This window comes from Cydia fagiglandana, chromosome 20 (assembly GCF_963556715.1).
Source record: "Cydia fagiglandana chromosome 20, ilCydFagi1.1, whole genome shotgun sequence".
Lineage (NCBI taxonomy): Eukaryota > Metazoa > Arthropoda > Insecta > Lepidoptera > Tortricidae > Cydia > Cydia fagiglandana.
This window is the reverse complement of record NC_085951.1, coordinates 7,545,107-7,569,226: the sequence shown is the minus strand read 5'-3', so window position 1 is coordinate 7,569,226 and position 24,120 is coordinate 7,545,107. Positions and strand designations below refer to the sequence as shown.

The following is a 24,120-nucleotide window of genomic DNA, read 5'->3' as shown; positions in this document are numbered from 1 at the left end:
GGAATTTCTAAACTTCGGACTGTGACTTAAGTGAATAAAGAAACGGAAGTTGATATAATTATCCTTATTAGCAAAATCAACATCATGGCGATGTAAATGCTAAATAATTCATAAAGCGGACATCGCCCGGCAAATCACACCGCTTTCTTTAAATTTTAACGAATCAGTCAATTCAGTAGCAATGCGCGATATGGTATTTGATTTGAGCTCGCTGATTATTTTTAATGAAATAAATACAGCTATTTAATTAAGTGAATTGAGTAGTTATTAACTTTTATTATCTTTAAGAGTTTAATATTTTACTGTCTCTGTAACTGACCTACAGTTACAGTTGATGAATATCTATTAAAGGTACCTACTCTAAAAAAAAACAACGATTATTGTTTTGAATATATTCTTCTAAAAGTAAAAACCAACTGTACTGTTATTTAATAGTTTTAGTGACTATGACTATGCAACTACTACGTAACATATATTTTACTCTCTTAATCTATTTAAAAAAGTGAGCAATGTACCACATTATATGTACCACCTTCTTATTTGTAGTATTTTGTTTTAATATTTAGGTACTATTTTATACTATTTTTTGCATGTTCTTGTCTTGTACTTTTTCAATGCCGTGTATGTTGTGGGTATGAATAAAGAAATTATCTATCTATCTATCTATCTACAGACAGCTACATGAAATCTTCGCACATACTAAATTTGTACCTTCCTCGTTCGGCGAATTAAGTATTCAATCAATATTAATGTATTCTTTATTCAGACATTTTAACGACAGTTCGCGATATCGGCGGCTTGGAGGCATCACGATGTTGTCACCATCAATCCGTCGGATTTGATATTCACATTTAATAGACGTATTAATTAATTGAAGTTGTCTATATTTTTATTTGTTAGAACTCGTATATCACTATCACTACACATAAAACAGAGTCCCCCGCCGCGACTCTCTGTTTGTGTATTTGTATGTTCGTGGTAAACTCATAAACTATTAAACGGATTTTCATGTGGTTTTGACCTATCAATAGAGTGATTCTTGAGAAAGGTTTAGGTGTATAATTTGTTAACCCGTGCGAAGCCGGGGCCGGTCGCTAGTATACTTATTAGAAGAATTATCCCAAGATGGCAGATACTTTTGGCGCTTTGTTGCATAGGTACCCTATTATTGATACTGACTGTAGAGTCAGCTGGCTGTAAGTAGGCACGTGTTATTGAGAACCGTAGCTGCGCGAGCGACCCAGATGTCTACTAACGGTCGTCGTGGTTATGGCAACTAATTGTTAAATGATGCCTACTCACGCAAATCACTTCAATTATGTCTTCTAACGTAGCCAGTGCAAAAGATCACGAGTTCGTTCACCAATAAGATGAACCGATCAAGTTAAAGACTCGTCATCCTTTGCTTTCTACACGGTCGTCAGAGACGCGTTGGACAGAAACCGGTGGAGGCAGATCATCTGCTCCAGATGCCACCCAGATCCACGATCCTCAGACATGAGGGACCAACCAGAGGGAGAGAACGTAGCCAGAAGGTTTATGCTATTACATATATTAATCACTATATATAAGCAGTCTAATTTAATCTGGTGTCAAGTGCGCTCCGTTCGCATATCTTCGATTGCATATTAGCGGTAGCAAACTACATTCGTGCACACGTGTCATAAAATTCTAAAAGAATGTCAACAAATTTTCGTACATAAAAACTATATGCGTTTTCCACGCTTAGATATATTAAGTGTGACAGGTTTACGGCATTAAGCTATGAAAAGAATGTATTCATAAGTTGTGACGTTCCACGGAAAAAGGTACCTTATGGCGGCCGGCACTTCCGTCGCATAGCGCCGCAATAATTTTGGAGGAGCGTTAATAATAGCGTAAGCGCCAACCGCCATAAGGTACCTTTTTCCGTGGGACGTCACAGTTTATTGCGCATTCCACAAAATATCGGCGTTACAAGGAATGTTATGTTACATCGGTAGTACGCTGTTATTAAACAGTCATCAATCAAGCGAACAATCTCGTCGATATAGCACGGTACAACGAACCCACGGACTTTGTTTGAGTTTGTTACCATTGCTGCTGGTGGCGTACTGACAGAGTAGATTTATATACCGGGTGTGGCCTGTAACACGAGCAAATAATTAAAGCATAGATTTTACTCCTCAAAAGGTGACACTTTTGTTCTACAATTTTTAAAAATTATGAAGTATTTAGTCTCCCTATTTTTCATACAAAATAAATATTATCTTCAATGGACGCCGTCGCCACGCCATATCATTGTGATTGACGTTGCTTGTCACATTGCGTCTTAGAATAAACTTCAAAGTGTATTAAAAATCAAACCACAAGTTATTTTTAAAAGTCGCTGAACAAATGTTGATCAGTATGAGGAGTACAGCCTACAGTTAAATTTTTTGCTCATATTACAGGCCACACCCAGTATACTAGTATATCTTCAGAAAAGCTCCTGCGCGGTTGCAGAGCAAAAAATAAATGGGTACATGTTACAAGGGCACAATTGCTCAAGAACACGCAAATAAATTCAAAAGTGTAAGTACTATGTGAAATTCCCAACTCGCTATGGACCAGTGTGAAAAATGTATAAACTTAAAACTAAAATATCGAAAAGTTACGGCCTTGTTAATTATGTGACGAACGGAAATATTTTTAATATAGTTTTCATAATATTAACTAAATTAGTTACAGGTTGTTAGCAATTAATTGCATACTATTATACGGTTTATTACGTCGAAATAGTCGCTGAGATGGAAACTATATGACGTCACTCATACTTTAATTAAACTATTTGTTCGACTTGTTATTTTAGTTACGAAATTTTTGTGAGAAGATAGGGTGAAAGTACGAGAATTTACCTGTTAAAATGATAATTGACCAAAACACCGACCGATGGTATATGAGAATTCGATTCGCATATTTTAGATAATTTAGATTCCTAAAATGTAACTGTGAAAACATTTTTACTATTAGGTATGTTACGTAGCATCGCGTTTAATTTTTCTTATTTAAAGATGCCAAAGGTGTGCCGGGTGATTTAACTTTTGACAATTCATTAAAAATTGTGATAGGTAAATGCTACCAAACGCATATGTCATTTTAAACAGATACCTATTCTGTCCTCCTAAGACCCAGAGTCAATTTTGCAGTTTTTAATTTGGAATCTTCTTTTATTGCATTATAGTTCAAAATTCGATTTTAATTTGTTCTTTTTAAAGGACCTCAGGACTTAGGAGGCTATATTTAAGTGACGACAGAGTAGTTAGAATTCACTGAGTAGTTTTTTGCTAAAAGTTTTCCTTTATTCGATACCTACGTATACTTATTTATTTAATCTTTATTAGATGTGTATCAGTCTCTACCAGCCAATCAGTACTTCTAACTTACTTTAATGTAATCAGAATGACAGCGAATGACTCCCCGAGTCCCCCACGGGTAGGGCTGCCTCTAAATTCGCCGAACCCGGACAAAGACTAAAAACAACCCGGACATTTGGCGTAAATCTCATTTTTCCCGGGACGTGTATTTATACGGTTTTTACCTACTTTGTACACAATAATGGCGGTAAATAATTACATCCAATAAGGTGTTTCCTCACAATAAAAGTGTTCCCGGACACTTTTTGAAAACCCCCCGGACGGCCTCCGAACGGCCTCCAAACTAGGACAAATCCGGGAAATGGATGGGGGACGGATGGCAGCCCTACCCACGGGCCGCGCTAAATGACCCTGCTCAATGGTCATACGCATTGTGTCTTTTCCGCAAACGCACGGGCATTCATTAGGTGTGTTCCGTGCGAATGGAACTAGGAACTAGCTAAGGGCGTGACCGGCTCAATGCACTAAATGTAATCACGACACTAACATTATCTGCTGTAATTAACAGTGTACAAGCACGACACTAACATTATCTGCTAGAAGATCACTCCATTTAACTATTTTACATTTTCCCCGATTCCTCCTATTTAAATTAACCCAGGTCCACAAGGTGACCAGAACCCAAAATTTTACATAACAAATTTAAAAAAAATCAACTGTCATCTGGTTTCAATCCAGAAAGTAAATAGCTTTTCTAGAATTAGGCCGATAAACTACCTATAATATCTGAAATGATCCAAAATAGAAAAATATTGTCACCTTGTGGTGACCAGAACCCAAACTTTTACATAACAAATTTTAAAAAATTCAACTGTCCGTGAACTTGCAATCCAGAAAGTAAATTGCTTTTCTATTATCACGCCTATAAACTAACTATAATCTCTGAAATGCTGGAACAGAAAAATGTTCAAAAAATACTATGCGTAACCTTACACCTGTTTTATAGGCCCTATAAAACGGTATCGTATAATCCAAATAGAAATACAAGTAGCCGATACAAATCACTAGAACAGCAATAAAAACGTTAAATATCAATCAAACTTTATTAGGTACAGCTGCTTCAAATTGTTATTATTACAAGAAACTGTAGTGTTCTTTAATCGTTTGATACTCAACAGTAGTACCTATTTATTAGCTACGTACGAAACACTTGGTGGCAAATGTGATACCGTAGGCCGTAATTTCCATTTATTTGGCACTAGCGACCCTACCCGGCTTCGCACGGGTTACACAAAACCTAAACCTTCCTCAGTAATCACTCCATTGACAGGTGAAAACCGCGTTAAAATCCGTTCAGTAGTTTTTGAGTTTATCACGAACATACATACACATAAACAAACGCGGCGGGGGACTTTGTTTTATAAAGTACAGTGATAGTGATTAGTCAACTGCGAAAAAACTAATGTTGTCGATTGCGGCCTCTAGTTACTTAAGCTGCGGTAGCAACTACTTAATTCAATCCGACGATCGGTCAAGGGTTATATATTATTGAAATCCATCGGTAAAATAAACTGAACATGTTTAACATGTGTTCACTGTCGCGTTGATAAATCTTAAAACCTTCAACTTTGTTCTTTTGAGTTTCTTAAAATTCTCTACGGCCGTTAAACGTTTAGGGCTCATTTAGACGATGAAAGAACTCGTATTGCGGGTTTTGATCGGTCGGTTGAATTGGACGTAACCAACAGTCCGCAATGTAAGTAAAATCGCATGCGAATTCGCACGCCGTCTAAATCAGCCCTTAAAATCAGAACAACTGGTCAAAAATCGAGTACAATACTATCCAAGATGGTTGATGTTTGATTGGTTTAATTTAGATTTTTAGTAGTAAGTTTGTACTACTGTAGGTACATAATGACGCAAAGAAAGCGGCTTTTGATTTCCACTCCACACGGAACGGCCATAATCTCCCATATTTGTACCTGCTATGATATGCTAACGTAAATTATATAGATCGCGGATGTTAAATAACAGAGCAACAGAGTAATAATACCTGTATTATTTAACATCCGTGATCCATACTAGGTCCAGTGTATCTCAAAAACATTTTTTTTATTTTAGTACTTAGGGAAACTAACTTTGTTCATATAAGATTAACCTAGATAATAATATCAGATAATTGAGTGATTTTCCAACAGCTCTACCAGGAATACTAGGCCTAAAAACAGAGTATGTTCTGTTTTTCAAGCCTAGTATTCCTTCCTTCCTATTAATAATAGGGAGGTGGTAGGTATTAACTGTAGTAAGTTATTACCTGCTTTAAGGTGGTTTAGTATTCAGTATTCAGTATTCATTTATTTCTTGCTTCCATGGTACATTTTAGGTGGTATTTACATTTCTTATGGTATCACATGGACCCTGAAAAGGGTGTAGCAAACATAAGTACATACATAATTCACTTAAGTTACAGGTACTTAATACATCTCTAACATAACTCTAGTGGCTTTTACAAACGTATAACTAACTTATCATTATATAGATATTTAGAATATTTTATATTAATCAATAGGTTTATTGTAGGACGTACTATGTCTAAAATTTATTTTCTTCCATAAATTCGGTTATTGTATAATATGCTTTTTTTAATAAAAGTTGTTTTAATTTTCTTTCAAATGTATTGTTGTTTTCTTCTGATTTGATATAACTGGGGATATGATTGTAAATTTGTATCGACGTGTAGTATGGGCCTTTTTTGTAGATATCAATTTTTGGTTCCGGCAGAATTAAATCTAAATTACGGCGGGGGTTTGTATTAAAATTGAATAGATGGATATTTTTACGAACAAATGTGGCTGACTCTAAAATTCAAATTGAAGGTAAGGTTTATAATGGTGGAAGAAAGGCAATCATTTTATTAGGCTGGGTATCAATAAAAATGCATGTTTTTTACGACATACGCTACCGTTTGATTAATTTAACTGTAATAAATTAATAATTAATTACACGATGGTACATAAGTGGAATTCCAATTAAGATTTACTGCTAATAATAAAATTTATAAAATATAGCATAGCATTTCAACGTTTTTACAATAAATAACGCCAATTATTACCTTATCACTAAACTAGATCACACTTTATGCTATTATCTACCACTATTCACACATAGTACCTATTACTTACAGTCTTGACAAAAGTATTAGCACAGAATAACTAATAGTACTTCGTATTAGGCTCCCAGACGTGCATTTTTTGTATCTTTTATTCTATTTTATTGAAAAAAACCTGTCGGCTTACTTTACGTTAAGTACCTAGTAACAATTTGACAAATAAAATTGTAGGCACTTTCAAATTTAAGTTAGAAAGTCTTTGTTTCATTCAAAATTTAAAAATAATACGTAATTCTTCTAGAATTTGATACTTTAAGTTTTTGACCAAGGATGTCGCTCCTTCCGTATAGTTTCAACAAACAAAACGCGTAAGAAACCAACCGGATTTGAGCTTCCAATAACGACCTTGGATTGGAAATCTAATGGCCTTCCATCTGCATAATTTATATGCCCTGTGTTATGAAATTAAAAAAGATGCGATAAGAAAGTAGAAATCTATTAATTGTTACGACAAATATGGCCAATGCCCCTTGAGTATCAATGAAACTCATATGTTAAGTAGTCACTCGGTATACAATAGATGTTTCCAATATCTAAGTTTTACGGGCTACATATTTTAGTGTACTAAGTGAAAATATAGCTGATGCCTTTTGTGGGGGTTTCACAAACACATATCAAACTTTTTATAGGTTTGATACAAGTGAGTCTTAGGGGAATTCTGGCAGGCGTTTATGGAACGAACTCCTAAAGATGTTAAGTAGTGCATAATTATTTTCCATCGCATTTTCACGCAAATGAACGAACGTGTCTCTATTTCAATCAATCTCGGTATAAGAAATAAAGACAAATACGAAAGTTTTCGAACAAATAAGATGAAAACCAATTATGCACTACATCTGTACTTAGGAAAAGCGGCAAAAACAAAAAATTACAATAATAGCAGACTTTACCTCATTGATAGTAAAACACGAAAAATAATAGTAGACCTCTTATTCTGGAAAGCGAAACCACTACCTACTATTTCAATATGAAATTTGTCCTATATAAGAAATGACTTTATTGCACTGACAAAATATTAAATTACATAAATTACTAAAAGACATAAATAGGAATATAAAACTAAAACTAACTACAATTAGAATAACTATAACTAAAAATTGAAAATACCTATCAAAATTTGGTGCCCTCGGGAGGGTGCCCAACACGCAGGCAGCGTTCCCGCGCTGGATTGCGATAGCAATTCGCTGCGCGAGAAAGCTGCTCGCGCGGAGGTCACCCGTTGCCTTTTTTTTAAAGAGGGGAAATGCTTTACGCATACCACCCCGGCGCGGGGACGGGCCGGGATGGTTATGTGGGACTCCCTGTTGTGGGCTAATGAGACATGAGACCCCAGGTTTACCCACTAAAACCCCTCTGTTGCCGCCTCGCTGCTATACGGCGAGGTCCCAGGAACGCCGAAGTACTCTTCCGCAACCTCGCCAGCAAGGTCACCCGTTGCCTCCCTCAACCTTTTCCCAAGCGCCTTAAGGAGCATATGTGCGCCTCTGCCCCACGAACCAAGTGTCTCTATAAGTAGTGAGCAGGGGAGATCTCTCGGGTCTAATAATGTTTCGTGAATATTGGCTTGCAGTAAATCATATTATTGCACTTAATGTCCCAATGTAATTAACATAAACTTGCTTATTTTTCTGCTCAATAATAGATGAAACGCCGTTAACATCAACCACGTCATAAATTATGGGTACTTAATTGAGTCGTAAATTTTTGTTGGGAAATAAAAGGACGTAGACGACCATTTTCTCTTTACAAATAATAGGTACATTTGATTCCTCAGATATAGCCGGTCATACAATTTTGTCAGTAGAAAAAAGTGCGAAATTCAAATTTTCTATGGGATGATAACCCTAAATTTTTTTAATTTGCCGCCTACATTTTTTAATTATGCCACCTACATTTTTTAAATTTTCCGCTTTTTTCTAATGACGGAATTGGCTTGACAGACTATAAATATGTTTTCAACAGCCACAGATTGTTTTTCAATAGCATAAATATATTAAATACGTATGTATTGAAAAATGTAAAATAGATTTGACCTTAACCCTATAACAACATCAACGAAGATGACAACAAAAATATAGTTACAATGAACTTAGATAACTTATATCATAACCGAGGTACCTACTTATCCCATCAAAGAAAATGGAAAGTTTTCCTGTGTAAACAATAAGTTATTGTGAGGTAAAACTTGACTAATTTGGGTGTTTGGTGATAGCTCGTTATCTTGTACTGAACTCATATGGAAATGAAAGCCATTAAATCACAAGCAAGCAGCGTAACAGACAGCAGTGATTTTATAACCTGAGTTTGGGCCCGATTCGGATTTTGAAATAGACATCTATTAGATATCTTTTAGACATCACCAAGATACGATAACGATATGTTTCATATGTTTAAGATCTAACCTGTCAAATTTGACATTTGTGCGATTCTGGAGATACTCTTGAACGATTTCCACAGGATATGACTTAGAGATCCAATTCACATCTAATAGATATCTAACGTAAAAGTGACATTGGTTGCCCGAATTGCGCTGCAAAAGAGAACGAGGTGTCGATATCTAAATTACAACTTATCTAGAATGGATCTAGTACGTGTCGTCTCTTGTGAATATCTTGAAGTTAGAATACGGCAGTTTTTCAATTGTAAGTTGAGTGTTAAGTTAGGGTACTTTCGGATGGCGACTGTACCAGAGTTATTGTTGCAATATGTTGGAAAGAGAAGAGTCGTGGAATGTATTGGGCCCCATATATTCCACGACTTCTCTTTCCGCGTAGACTCTACCTATATGTATATGTATAGTATACTGCGTACCTATTCGTAAATAAAATCTAGATTATTTAATCTAATTCCTTTATTGATTATAACATTTATAACATAGCTGTGCTGTCACAAAAAACCTGTCGTAATCATTATTTAATTTAAAATATTTATTTTTATTTTTAAAACAATTATATATCTTCAAAAATAAAAAGATGTTTATAACATTCGGACAATTTATAAAATCTAAGTAACTATGGTACGATGATTCAAGGTTAGCTAACTTAAGTTATACGGATGTCTTCGATTGATTTACGATAAGAAAGGATTGTTATTCTTATTAACTACACGCATCTGATATAAGTCGATAATGGTACAAAATCGCTTGCACGGGAAAATAACCTGGGGCCAAATTCGACATGTACAACTGTCAGATTTCACATCCACGTCAAATCAACAGTTGATTTTATTGCATATTGAGTGTTGATGGGTGACGGTGGTTAATATCATTTTGTACAACCAAAACTCCACTCTAAACTAAGGGTGGTTCGGTTTGGTTTGCTTGTCACCCTAACTGTGGATTGTTAATGTCAAATTTTGACGTACGTATTCGAGGACTTATGATTTTTCCCACATCAACGGGAGATCAACACGATATACGTCAAACGTCGCTTGTCGAATAGGGGTCCAGTAAGAGGTTATAAGTACCTTAATCCATGTAATGATTTGATTTGATGAAATAAGAGAAATGTGAGCACTTACATAGGTACCTATTCCGTTTGAAATGATAATATTTTTGAAAAAATTCGGGTTTCCTTGTTATTCAACTAACATTGAACATTGCCTACATAAAATACAATACATAGTAATCTATACGAATTATTTTTAGTAAATGTTTGACCGTTGACTTATCACTTTCTTACAAAAGTTTCCAATTTAATTCTACCAATCTGGCAATAAGTATCTTTTGTCACTAAGCATCAGTTCTTTTCTAAAGGCAGAATCGCCACATGGCATTATAGTTTATAGATATTACGAGCGGACATACCATAGTATACGGCGATATCTAGCGGAAAGTATTAATCTCCGTCGGTCTAGAAAGTGGCCAGCTCTAGATACCTCTGACAAAGTTTGCACCGTGGCTAAGCTGATTAGAGCAGTGTCTCGAACTGATGTGTTCTAGACCTAGTTTCTATATTTACAAGAAAGTTCCTAGAAAGTCAAACACATTGTAACAGAGTGGATTTTTAAATTGCGTACGGTATTGTAACCTGTCAGTGTAGGTACAGTCAGCAGCAGAAGTTGCTAAGCGGGCGAGGTGTTCAAAACTACCATGACACGCTCTTATTCTATTAACAATAAAGTCGCGTCCAGATCATTTAGAACACCTCGCCCGCTTAGCGACTTCTGCTGCTGACTGTACTTATTCGTGACGTTCTTTACAACTTACGGATTAGTCCAAAACGAGAAAATAGGCTGTGACAGACGGACAGACAAACAGACAGAGAGACAGACGCACGAGTGATCCTGTAAGGGTTCCGTTTTTTCCCTTTGAGGTAGGTACGGAACTTTAAACAGTAAGCGATTAATTGATAATGTCAGCTCTTAAAAATTGTATCAGGTGGTAAGGGTAAATTAGATTTTTCTCCAATTATACTTTATTTAAGATCACATCAAGCAAAACTTATAAACTATTATTAAAATGAAGTTAGAACAGAGCTTACATGATAAAATGAAGAGCGCAGAAAAAGTAATGAGTCCTGAAGTCACACAGCCTAATAGGCCAATGAACTATTATAAAATCTGCCAACTATCATACTGAGAATCAGAAAATGTGATATGGAGATAAGGTAATCTTTACATCAACGTTTACCACCCCGGTTACTTGCATCACCCACGCGAATAAACATGTCACTTCCAACTCCAATGCCATTTAAACTCATAGTAAACCACACTATCATTTTCACTATTATATTGTGAACATGACATTTGACCACAACTTTCGCTGATACTCTAACAATAAAAACAAAACAGGCACAATAAAGCCGAGTCATTATGTCATGAACTTGGACTCGGAATGCGGCTACGTCGTCAATCCTTGACCAAACGTGGTTAAAAACGACACCTACATGACTTGGCAGACCATCTGAGATAAAAAGAAGAATTATGAACCTTAAGCTCAATGTAATAGAGACCGTATGTTTCAATAACGCAAGTCATATGGAGGTGAAATTTGGCTGTTAGAAAACAATTGAAGGTTGCTGGTTTAAACAATCGATTTTCTTTCCAACAGTTTTCATTTCATTTACATCACGTCGGTTTAATTAGGTTATTGGTGCATTTGGAGTATCCTTGCTCCATTTTATTTCTTCATTAAGACGAAACAGGAACTGAGGTTTAAATATTTTAGGTAAATATACCCGTCTCGCTAACGGAGGCGGCTCCTAAAACTAGTGCGATAAGGACAAGGCGAAAAATCCCGCGTAAAAATCTCAAAAATCGAGGTTTCGTACTCGACTGTTTCCTCCTCCAAAACATAACCTATCCTAACCAAATTTGGAAATCTAAATGATTATGAAATTGTGTGTGTCGGACCGTTTTGTTTTTTTGGCTAATTGATATCAGTTTTGAATACTACGCCTCTCATTGTAGCATAGTCTATTAGGCCATTTTGGCCATTTTTGAAGGGCTCTAGCGCCTTAAAAAACAAAAATATCAAAAAAAGCAAAACGGTCTGACACAGATATTGATAATAGGTATTAATTTGTGTTAAAAAAATCATTGCTCTAGCATCAAAACCCACGGAGGAAACAGTCGAGTACGTTTGTATGGAGAAATGACCACTCCTGTTGGCTCTTAAATAAATCTTTTGGTAAAGTTGAGCTATCGATATCCTTTTTGGTTTGGATGAATTTAATTACATACTTTATAGGATTTTTTCATCACATATCTTAGAGTTAGGTACACAGTATTTTGCTTAGTAATTAGCATCACTATAGAGTTGTATCTTGTATCGACATCTCACTCAGCAATTTATCTCAATTAATTTGTATTATTATACTCTGTATAACGTAACTTTCTCAGTCGATACAAACAAACGACAATAACACAATAAGAGCAAGTTCGTTCAACAAATTACTTTAACGGAATAACAAGGCACGTGAAATAGAATTTTCCACACACTAACCCAGTTGCTATTAATATGAAACGTTTATAAAAATGTTTTAATCGTCGCTCTTGCATCGCGTGCGCACACACGATTTGGTACTGGAGATGAATGATTCGTGAGTGGTGAAGAAATTTCTAAAAAGGTATTCAGTGCTAAAATTATCAGTTAGAACTTGGCAGGTGGAGAGGAGAGTATTTGACTCAATTAACGGCTTTGTGACACGAAATGATTTTTATTTATTGCCTTTATTTTTTAAAGCAAAATGCATATATTTACATGACGACGGCGAACGCAAACTCAGGCACGTAAATTAGGTGTTTGGTATCAGTTTGGCGTCCATGAGGGTGCCGTGGTGACGATGAAGTTTTATCATAACAAGCGTTTGGTATTTTTTTAGCAAGCCACAGTGTAGCTAAGCGTCTGGGCAGGCCTATGGAACTCTCCGCGCGAGCTCGGATTGATACCTACGAATCTGCTCCCGTTCACGGTAGAAAAGCAAGCCAGTTGGTTGCCACACGCGCTCACGTACGCACGTCACCGCGCGCCGCACTGACAATTTTTACGATAGTTACAAGTTACGTAGTAGGTACCTACCTACCTACTATTGAATTTCTTTAATTAAACATGTAATGTTTATTACTTATGTATGACAAATGTATAATTTATTTATTTTAGTAAATGTGTATTTTAACGACAGTAAGTTAACTTTACACCGGAAAGTGCCTACTCATTTTTGCTCTGGTTAACTTATAATTAATTACCTGTATTCATGGGGTTTCTATTATTTTTCTTTATTGTGTAACATAAACTAATTCTTGCTGGGATTATTGCGCGGTTTATAAAACGGCGTAAACACTGCGGTTACTGCAGGGACATATGACCTTTTAAAATGACTATTTCGCAAACACTAACGCATAATTGGAATATTAGGTATAATTTAAGATTTAGCTTTCCTTTTATTTCACTCCGCTGTTTAAGTAGGTATTTATTTATCATTTCTAAGCGTCAGCAACCCTAGCGTTGTGCCGGTGCCCGCGGTGCGGGGAGCGGCGCGTTGAAGGTCACTCTATTGTATTTTTGTGTAGGTATCAAAACGGTAGGTATTTGCGTTTTGTTTGAGAGATAAGTATCTGTTCGTAAGAACTATTATATAATCTGTGGTCTGGGCTATAACCGCGAAAATCGAAGTTCGCAAATTGCGGGGATTTTTCTCTCTCACTCTAATTACGCCTTCATTGGAGTAAGAAAGATCCCCGCAATTTGCGAATTTCGGTTTTCGCGGTAGCCGCTCTGCACCAAGAGGTGAAACGGAAATTTCGACGTAAATCCGACATGATAATACTTTAGTGCTAATTTAAATCGGATATGTCGCAACTAACCAAAATATTATGTAATTTAGTATGTCTCGAAAGAGAATTAATAAAATAAGTGAAATGATATAAGTACCTAACTTAAATAATTTCACCTTCTTCATTTAAAAACCGTCATTACATTTAGTAAACCCAAATTATATTAGCGAATGCAGTCGGTATAAGGAGAAGAGATTCACAAAAAGCGTCAGCTTCATTATAATAAATTATTTACATTATATTATGTCTGTTGGCGTAGAAAACATTTCGTTTTCGCCGGCGACAATCGGCAAGTCATACACTCTGAATGTATGTATGTCTTCTTTCGCCTCGAACTAGGGCGTGATTCTCAAACATGTGTCATTGAAAAGTGAGACTAAATTGTTGATGTACAATTTAAAATTGACACTGATTCAAATGAATCAGTGTCAATTTGACAGTGAAATACACGTGTAAATACACGTCGATTTTGAGATAGTGCATTGAATCTAAACTCTGATTACGGTCTAATCTTGCTTGAGCCTTAAATTATGAATCTGCTCTTGGCTATCCAACTCATTGAGGTTACATACCTTTTTAATATTACTTATCCATAGTTTTGGAATCTTTGATTTTGATAATTTATAAAATTATATTTACAAAGTAGCAAATCGGTAGAAAAAGGTAAGGCCCACCTGGCAGTGTACGGCTACGATGTTGCTTTTCAACATGAAAATGTTGTAACCTGTATTGTTTTTAGGGTTCCGTACCCAAAGGGTAAAACGGGACCCTATTACTAAGACTTCGCTGTCCGTCCGTCTGTCACCAGGCTGTATCTCACGAACCGTGATAGCTAGACAGTTGAAATTTTCACAGATGATGTATTTCTGTTGCCGCTATAACAACAAAAACAGAATAAAATAAAGATTTAAATGGGGCTCCCATACAACAAACGTGATTTTTGACCAAAGTTAAGCAACGTCGGGAGTGGTCAGTACTTGGATGGGTGACCGTTTTCTTTTTGCATTTTTTTCCGTTTTTTTTTGCTTTATGGTACGGAACCCTTCGTGCGCGAGTCCGACTCGCACTTGCCCGGTTTTTTTTCCCTTACTATGGCTTGATTCCGAATGCCTTAATAGGCACAAGGACGAGTAATTATGGGCGATTCTCAGAGATGACATTCGGTGCCTGACTTCGGTGCCAAAATTTTTTTTTAACTTATATAATATGCGAGTTTATTTCCTAAAATCTACCCTTAATATAAAAAATATTGGTAGTGGAGGCCTCCATTAGAACCTTATAGTTTTCAAGATATTTGAGATTTAAAAAACACCGAAATCATGTGCAGGCACTGAAATCAATTTGCGTCACCGAATTCAATAATGCTTACACCAAAATCACATTTAGGTATTATATCTCAATTATATAATTATCTTAATCATATTTTTCAATCCTATTTGTTGATAAGCTATGTAACAAGGCTAATGATCTCGAAAGCTTACATAAATTTAATAGATATAGACTCAAGATTTTAAAATAACCAAATTACGGCTTGTAAATCAACATCTCTAGAAGATATCCCACACTATATGACTGGCCTCATATAATAGGGTGATGTGTGGTCCTGAAACGAGTTTTAGACATGTCGACATTGTCGACCACAAATTCGCACATTATAATCATTTATTCATTGCATTATTATATCCATGAAGGAGAAGATGTTTGTTTCACGCAATCCGACCGCACACGCATCTAAAAAAACTTATGTTACCTGCTCCCGATAAACAATACACTCTTGAGTGGTGTTCAATGCTCATTAAATATTTAATGTACTTATAAAGCAATGTGATGCAATACGGAAAACAAGTATTTTTTTTAATAAAAGAGTTTAAAAGCGTGAACTCCGTCAATTTAAAACTATAATATTTGAAGTAGTCGAGTAATGCTTGAAGATCCAATTACCAATTAATCCAGCACCCTCAAACACTTGAGCTAAATTGTAACAAAGTTGTTGACAAAGACATAAGACATTGAGGATTCTTAAAACATTTGCTGTGTTCAATTTGTGTCTATGGCTATGCTTTAGAAATATCGATCAGTAGGTACGCTCAGTGCCTTTGAAGCGATCTCGACATTAGAATGCAATTTTATTTTTAATCCCTTGTTCTGTACATCCTGTCCCTTGGGTTTACCTTGCATAGTACTTACATACACAAGTTATTTTAAAAGAAGTGGGATCTAATTGACTACATTTATTTAACATGGCTGACATGTTAACATGTTTAAAGGTATCGAGGTGTAGGGCCTCCGGTGATACAGAGGACAACGAACATAATTTACTTAATTGGTTGGAAAAGAATATCAAGACAGAGAAAGAAACATTGGGTCTATACGTCTGGTTTAAAAAACTACTCATAGTGAACTAGTGATTTTGTGTACCTACTATGACATAATTTACTTACAAACATAATTTTACGTTTGTACAACGTATCTTTCACTTTTTAGACACAATAAATTAGTACAACAAACTAGTTTACAAAGCAGGATTTGAATTCAGTGATCACTTTTTTGATATCGGTGGTCAAAAAATCCACCGAAACCAGGGAAATCAACACCAGCGATATCAAAATTAATCGCTTTTTAGCAATTACAGAAATAGCATGAACGATACAGAGAAGATGTAATAATGGTGGATTTACGTACTTTCGATGACTTCTTAATCACTTACATAAGGATAATTGCACTAAAACTTTCGTAGTAAATTGCACCACCGATCTCAAAAAAACATAGGACCAAACCCAGCGAAGGACGGAGAAACGTTTAAAAAATCACTTTATTGTACTGTGACTGTACCTCTACTTCATTCAACGGTTAAGGCACAACTAAAGCATACTATGTTTGAGACACTGAGTTCCTGGTCTACAACTTTGAAGGAGTACTGACATGTTTTGCAAATTACACCGATATCAGTCACTAGCCCGGGACACATCGTAAATTTGGTTTTATTCAATGTGTTGAGCAAACACATTATTGTGATATAAAGAATATGATAAGCTAACTAATACCCTATGCGTGAATACCCATAATAACTCCGATCTAATGCCCCATCTTGAGTAATAATTTTTTGTTTCATAAAATCTGGGTGCGGGACACGCCCACCGAACCGAAATTTAATAGTGTCCCAGACAGAATATAAGCTGAAGATCATGCCTAAATTAATTCAGATTTATTGAACAGTAAATTCAATCAATTACTGCCCCGGACACGTAAAAACGGCCCTCCTGAGAAATGCCCTTATGAAAATCTAAAAAAAAAAACTAATATGATGGAATATACTTGGTAGTTCCAAAAATTTTCAAGTATCTATTCAGATTTTCCCGAATACTTCTTACCAATACTTATTTTAATAGCGATATTTGTTATTCGATTCGGTTAAATCTTTGTCAAGAATCTATCAATCATATGCAATGAGACAGACACGAAGGTGTTTATGTGGAATGACGATCACGCGACCAAGCAACTATTATTGTACATAACTTGGATTCTTCGAACCAATTAGGTTTACATAGTTGCAAAGTGCATTTCTAGCACAGATCATGTGCCAATAGATCACACATAATTAAGTAAAGGTATGTCTACTTTCTTCAATTGTACTACTTAGTTGGTAACGTACCTAAAGTATTGTTTACCAATCAAATCGTCTCCGTTTCGGTTTGAGGAAAAATGTTGTCACATGTCCTGCTTTCCTCCTTCCTTAACCGATGATGATGATTAGATGTGTGTCGTGTATGTCGATTCTTTATGATTTTTTAATGGCGGATCTATGGGGATTCGCAGGTCACAGAGACACCTTAATATATTTTTCTGTATCGCTTTTAACTACTTAAAAAACGTTCCCTGAATAATAAACTTCCTCTAATTAACACGTTATCACTTTGTCAGTCAGAATCTGATAATAAATTTAAATACCATGACCGCACATGATTAATAGAAAAAATAATTAATTTCGTGGAGAGCATTACCGAATGCCACACTGGTGCGGCACGGCCACCTCCAAAAGAAGTGTTATTCCAACCGCTTACCGAGTCACAGGCGAGCCTAATGGCCATTACTCAGTTTAAATAGGTCCGTAGCGAACGAAACGCATAATATGGAAGAGTGATGAAAAGTGAAAATGAAAAATGTTTATTTGTTAACAAAGAGGGCAAAGTTGTAAAGGTTGGAATCTTTTAGGTATAAAATATTTGTGACAGAAGACCCCGCTCTTCCATAGTGATAGAGAAACACAAAGCGTTTCGTTATCGTAGCGCAAACGATTGTCACCTTGGCCAGGCACTAGGCACCCTGAGGTGCAACGAATTCAATCCATGCGAGATCGGTAAAATTTTAAGAACCCATTACACTGGTCCGCATGGGTCTCGCTTATTCGCTAAGGCAGTGTCCACATCTACACATATGCCGGCGTGAGTTAAGTAAGCCCGAAACGCGGCGGATTTATACTTTCACTTCATTTCAATAATTCATGAAGACAAGGTTAATAATAATAAACAAAGCTTTGATAGAAAACGAGAGTGGTATCATTTAATTTTAGCATTTAGTTTTAACAGTTATGTAATCGTTGTTTTTAGAGCACCTCATTTTTCTTCACTTCTCCAAAGGGCAATTTCACATTTTTTTTTTCATTCTATAATAAGGATAACGGAAAAGTTCATATCAGGTACATAATAATATACGAATATAAGGAAAGTGAATTCTGCGTTGTATTAATTTCCAAATGTATCACCTATACACCTCTAGTGTAGAGGTAATAAAATTAATTTCTTCAAATTTGATTATAGAATTAATATATCTGTTAACTATAATTGAACTGTTGACATAAATGAACATTGGGATTTAAATACGAAAACAGATTTATGTCTAATCGTTATTGATTAAAACGTTGTATTAGAACAGGGACAAATATATAATATAGATAAGCCACATAAAACTTGATTGATGTTGTAGATGGTGATACATCAAATGGCAAATTTTCATATAGCAGTCTATCAGTGGCGGCGCGTCCATAAAAGCCGATTCCCACCGGCTTGCCTGTTTTTGGACGTTTGAGCAGAGTTGTAAAGGAAATATGTAAGCCAAATTAGCCCCGGCTTGCCTATGGATATGTTTGACGCGCCGCCACTGCAGTCTATTAAGACGCTTAGTGCCACCACAGCCTATAAAGCCCACCATGCATAAAAACATGATTTAATTTATTTTGTTTTGAAATCGAGCGCAACAAAATCAACTCAATTGAAAATGATTTAAATTACATTGAATTTCAATGATTGATATAACTAGTACTACGGACAGGGGGCCGATTTTTGAAATTCGACCACTCGATTTCGTGTAATTCGTTAAATGATATCTCCACTACTAGGCGTTTAAATTCTACTAATAGAATTGAAATCGAGTGGTCAATACCACTAGATTCCAAATGTTGATAGCTCGTATTTCAAAATTTATTTTACATTAGCATTTCGCCGTTTTCCACCGATTTTCGAGTGACGAAATCGAGTGATCGAAATTCAAAAATCGGCCCCCTGGACGGTGAGCCTTATGAAGATAATATAATATGTCACTCCTGTCACGGTCCTACTAGATGAAGTTATGGTTTTTAGCAGAAACCAATGTGACATACCTACTCGTAAAAGCATATAGATCTGAAATTTTCTACTGTAATAATGACTAACACTACTTTGTAAACGTACCATCGCCTACACTGTTAACTGTACATCGGACCTTATGCCTTTTGTAATAAGGTCCACCGATGTACAGGAGTGTTGCTGTTTGTACGGAGATCGACTGTCTGTATCTTATACATATCTCTGATATAACATTATAGCACTTGACGCCATCATTTGTAACATGTAAACTGGACACTCTTTACATTAAGCATTAAATTGATTAATGAAAGTCATTCGTTAACTTGAAGCAGGTAGATAATCAACATTTGCTGGTTTAATTTGACATTGATGTTTCTATTTTCTATTGGTAGAAATATGATTTGTTTATTACCAAGAAATAAACAGTAACTATAGTTTCGGATGCTTAATTTCTGGTAATATCAGCCCGTGCGGTGCAGTCAACTGTAAAAATATGGGTGCACAAATCATCTCAAAAATATGTCCCATAGCTCTTATGTCGGCGAATTAAGAACTATGGGACATATTTTTGAATAAGTTGGCTACACACCCATATTTTTACAGTTGACTGTACCTAAGAATAGGAAAATACTTTCTAGGAAAAAAATATTCAATATAATATTTTAGTCATCAAATACCTGTTACGTACCTAAAATACGTTTTACGTAACAGGTATTTGATTTGACTTCATAACAATATGTCACCTCAATTCGTAAATTGAGGTGACATATTGTTATGAAGTCACGCAGTATACATACATTAATGCGATCTTATTCATGGAATCCTACAGTTTTACATTTTTACTGACAGTGACGCGTTGATTGAGCCTTGAGTTCTCGGGTATCAGGGGACAGATAATTATAAACCATATTATATTACAACGGGAGAAACCAGATAACCTACACGTATGAGGATCTTAACTAAATTTAGTTTATTGAATTTATTAATCCCGTCAACATAAGGATCAGTGCGTGACTATACAGGATGAGCTAAAAACCCCGGCAACTATACAGTGTAGAAAAATAAGTCGGGCCCTGGAGGGAAACTACCTTAAATCCTTAAGTTGGCTCATTTTACATTAGGGAGATACATATTCCTTTATTTTTAAAAAGAAACAAAACTACATTCATTGATTTTCTAAAACACGCTTGCCTCGCCCGGGACTCGAACCGACTAAAAATTTCAAAAATAAACACTCGCACTTTTATTCTATTATTCGATACAGTTAATGTTAATGATAAAACATTAGGTCTTACACTCGTCTGTCGTACAAAATATCCATAAAATCTAATATTTAGTACTCAAGATTTTTTTAGAAAAGCCAAATTGAAGAAGAAAGAAAAATCTTTGAATGCAGTTTTGTTTCTTTTTATAAATAAAGGAATGTCTCCTTTAAGTAAAATGAGCCCACTTAAGGATTTAAGGGTAGTTTCCCTCCAGGGCCCGACTTATTTTTACACACTGTATAGGTACTTAGTTTTTGTGTAGGTACAGAGTCCTAGTCATGGCTTTATTAATTACTTAGAGACTTGGAGTTTGCTTGCCGTCATAATGAATAAAAACAAATATTGGAAAACGTCTTACACGTAAAAATTAGGCACAGTGATGATAATGCATAACGATGATTAATGACTGAAGAATAATGAATGACGTTTGGCTACCCGTTTCAGATAATTGGTGTCGTTCATTGATAGTCCAATCCATCACTTCTAGTACTATCATTCAAAATCAACAGCTGACATACAATCTTGAACTTAATGACTGCTTTTTAGGGTTCCGTACCCAAAGGGTAAAAACGGGACCCTATTACTAAGACTCCGCTGTCCGTCTGTCCATCCGTCTGTCACCAGGCAGTATCTCATGAACCGTGATAGCTAAGGCAGTTGACATTTTCACAGATAAGGTAGGTTCTGTTGCCGCTATAACAACAAATACTAAAAATAAATAAAATTATTATTTAAGTGGGGTCCCATACAACAAACGTGATCGTTCGTGGTGTTTCGGGAGGCCCAATAAAAGGAGTCCCATTCACAGCCACGACCTCCAGCCAAATTCAATAGAATGCTGCAGAGAACAGTCCAAAAAACGTGATATTTATGCCATTTTTTGCGTAATGGCACGGAACCCTTCGTGCGCGAGTCTAACTCGCACTTGGCCGGTTTTTATGTTTCTGCATGCATATCTGCCTGTTCAGAGTGAAAATCAAATCGCTAAATAAATTTCTCAAATCTTAGTGACAAATAGAACACCATAATTCACAGTTGTGATTGATTTGCTTACGAGTTATTGAACGTAATTGATTAAAAGTAAAACTCATCATTTTTAACGTAGGTACATATGTACTCGTAGTAGCTTTCAAATGCATTTATAACGTTTTATTTTTAGGCGGTTATTTTTTAAACTATTGTTTTGTTGTTTTTTAGAACCGTTAGCGCTCGCGATTTTTATTAAAGGACCTATAATAAAATAGAACATTACTAGCTACAAGCAGGCAAACCGGAACATAACTTTTAAGTATATCATCGTCGTACTTTTATCCAGGGTTTCTGATGGTTTCTTCACTTGTTTTGAGTTTGTGGTACCTAGAGACATCGATGAAATAAAAACATTTTCATTTTTTTGTACAAAAAAGAAAATTGTGAGGACACGTTTCATGTACATTCCCCTGTTATGTAGTACATTAGGATAGCCTCAGACAGAGACATATATGCAGGGTGTGCGTAACTGCTTGCATATAAGTTGCATAAGCATAATGTTCGTTACTGGCGAAGATGTTTTTTGCTCCGGTTTAGTTATAAGAAAACTTGACGTGAAAGGTGGATGATGTAGTCCTGACTTGCGAAAGGTTTTTCCATAACATAACGAATCAACATCCCTAATCCGCATTGGGCTAGCGTAGGGACTATAGCCCGAGCCCACTAGCGCATGTGAGGAGGCCTGTGCCCAGCAGTGGGACGTATAAAGGCTGTTATTATTGTTTATTATTATTTACCAAACAACATATTTCAGTCTAATCTATATGGTCATGCAAATGAATGTCAATAACGAGTAATGAATTTGATTAAATTTTGTTATCATTCGGCCTCGCCTCGGCCTCGCATCGGCCTGCCGCGAACCACGTTCGACGTGTTGCCTCTCTGTCGCACTTGTAAATACGTACATAAGTGTGACAGGGAGGCAACAAGTCGAACGTGGTTCGCGGTAGGCCCTCAGTTGCGCTACAAGATTAGGTTACCTGTTAATATTAATCAATATTAACTACAGATTGCTGTTGACTAATGACTGCTATTTTTAGAGTCTAAATAAAAATAGTAGTAATTAGGAAGTCACTACACTGCTGTCGCCTTAAAAAGGCTATAGATATTAGATAGGTACCCTCGGTATTGGTACCGACAATAGAATAGAATAGAATTTATTCATAAGCACAAACAAACGAGACAATATATAATATAAAAGAAAACACGAAATGGCTCCATCTCAGCATGTTGCTGGTGGCTTCCAGCGCTGATTTGGAATAGGAATAGGGTAGTTTAACTCTACAACCTCTGGGAAGTGATGATGAATAGGTACCTATTTGAGCGGGAGCCGTCGAAGGAACAAATAAAGTATGATATTTTTCATCTCTCCTGTTCGGAAATTTCACCTTTCATAGGCTGATAAAAGTAACCATCTCACCCTCGAACTATTGGCGCTCTCTCTTCGTTCGAGCGCCAAAATATCTCGGGTGAAATGGTTCACTTTCCACCCTTGATTAACAATCTACATTTCTTCATAAGATTAATTGATAAAAATTATTGCGTGCACAGCAGATATTTTTTCATTAATTTCATTATAATTTTTCAACAATCTGTTTCAACAGACCAATTAATAAGTAAAGAAAATATCTTTTACATGTTTAATAATCTCTCATACTTACTCAAGTATTTACCATCTCAAAAATAAAATAAAATGTCGAATACAGAAGTGAACCGTTATTAAAAAGTTTTGCACCAGTAAATAACGAAGCAAGATAACTTTTCTCTATATGGCATTATTAATGCTAAAACTCACCATGATTATCCGTGTGCGCGCAGCGTTGCAATGAAAAATCCGCTTTTAACAAAGTAATGTATCCTTCATCCGAATACGGCGATAGCCATAAAACACCGTTAAGTTTTAAAACCAACAAAACTCGGCGAAAAAGTTTGAAATTGCAGCGTCACAGACAAAAACGGCACATCACTTCGCGCGGCATAGACAAGATTTTCTTTTTTCGAATTGTTCGCGGGCGGATGGGAGCGTGTTTGAAGCGCGCCGGACGATGGTCAACTGAAAGGTGCATCGCGAAAGATTTGCGATATGCGGAGCTCAAGATGGACGTATTCCACGGAGGATTAAAGCCGATAAAACGATTAATAAATTAAGGATTTTTGATGGGAACATGTCACTTTCACCAATTTTGAAGATGCTTCGTGAAGTATTTCGTAAGTACATTATTTATTCCAAGCGTCATAAATTTTCACTCCCGCTTAGATATGTGAGAAAATCTACATATCTAATACCTTTAAACGAGCAATTTTTGTTTATTTATATATATATTTAGGGGATCTCGGAAACGGCTCTAACGATTTCGATGAAATTTATGATGAAAATCTAGCTAGGTTTTATCTTTGGGAAAACGCGCATTTTTGAGTTTTTATGT

At 35.9% G+C, this 24,120-nt stretch overlaps 1 protein-coding gene across 1 annotated transcript in view; it reads right to left on the bottom strand.

The window, feature by feature from the left end:
* LOC134674823 (uncharacterized) overlaps positions 1–23,855 on the bottom strand; it is a 55,020-nt gene extending 31,165 nt beyond the window's left edge. Inside the window, exon 1 of the mRNA XM_063532973.1 lies at positions 23,490–23,855. The gene's annotated coding sequence lies outside the window, so the exon portion shown is untranslated. The remainder of the gene's footprint in view (positions 1–23,489) is intronic.
* Between the last annotated feature and the right edge of the window lie 265 nt (positions 23,856–24,120).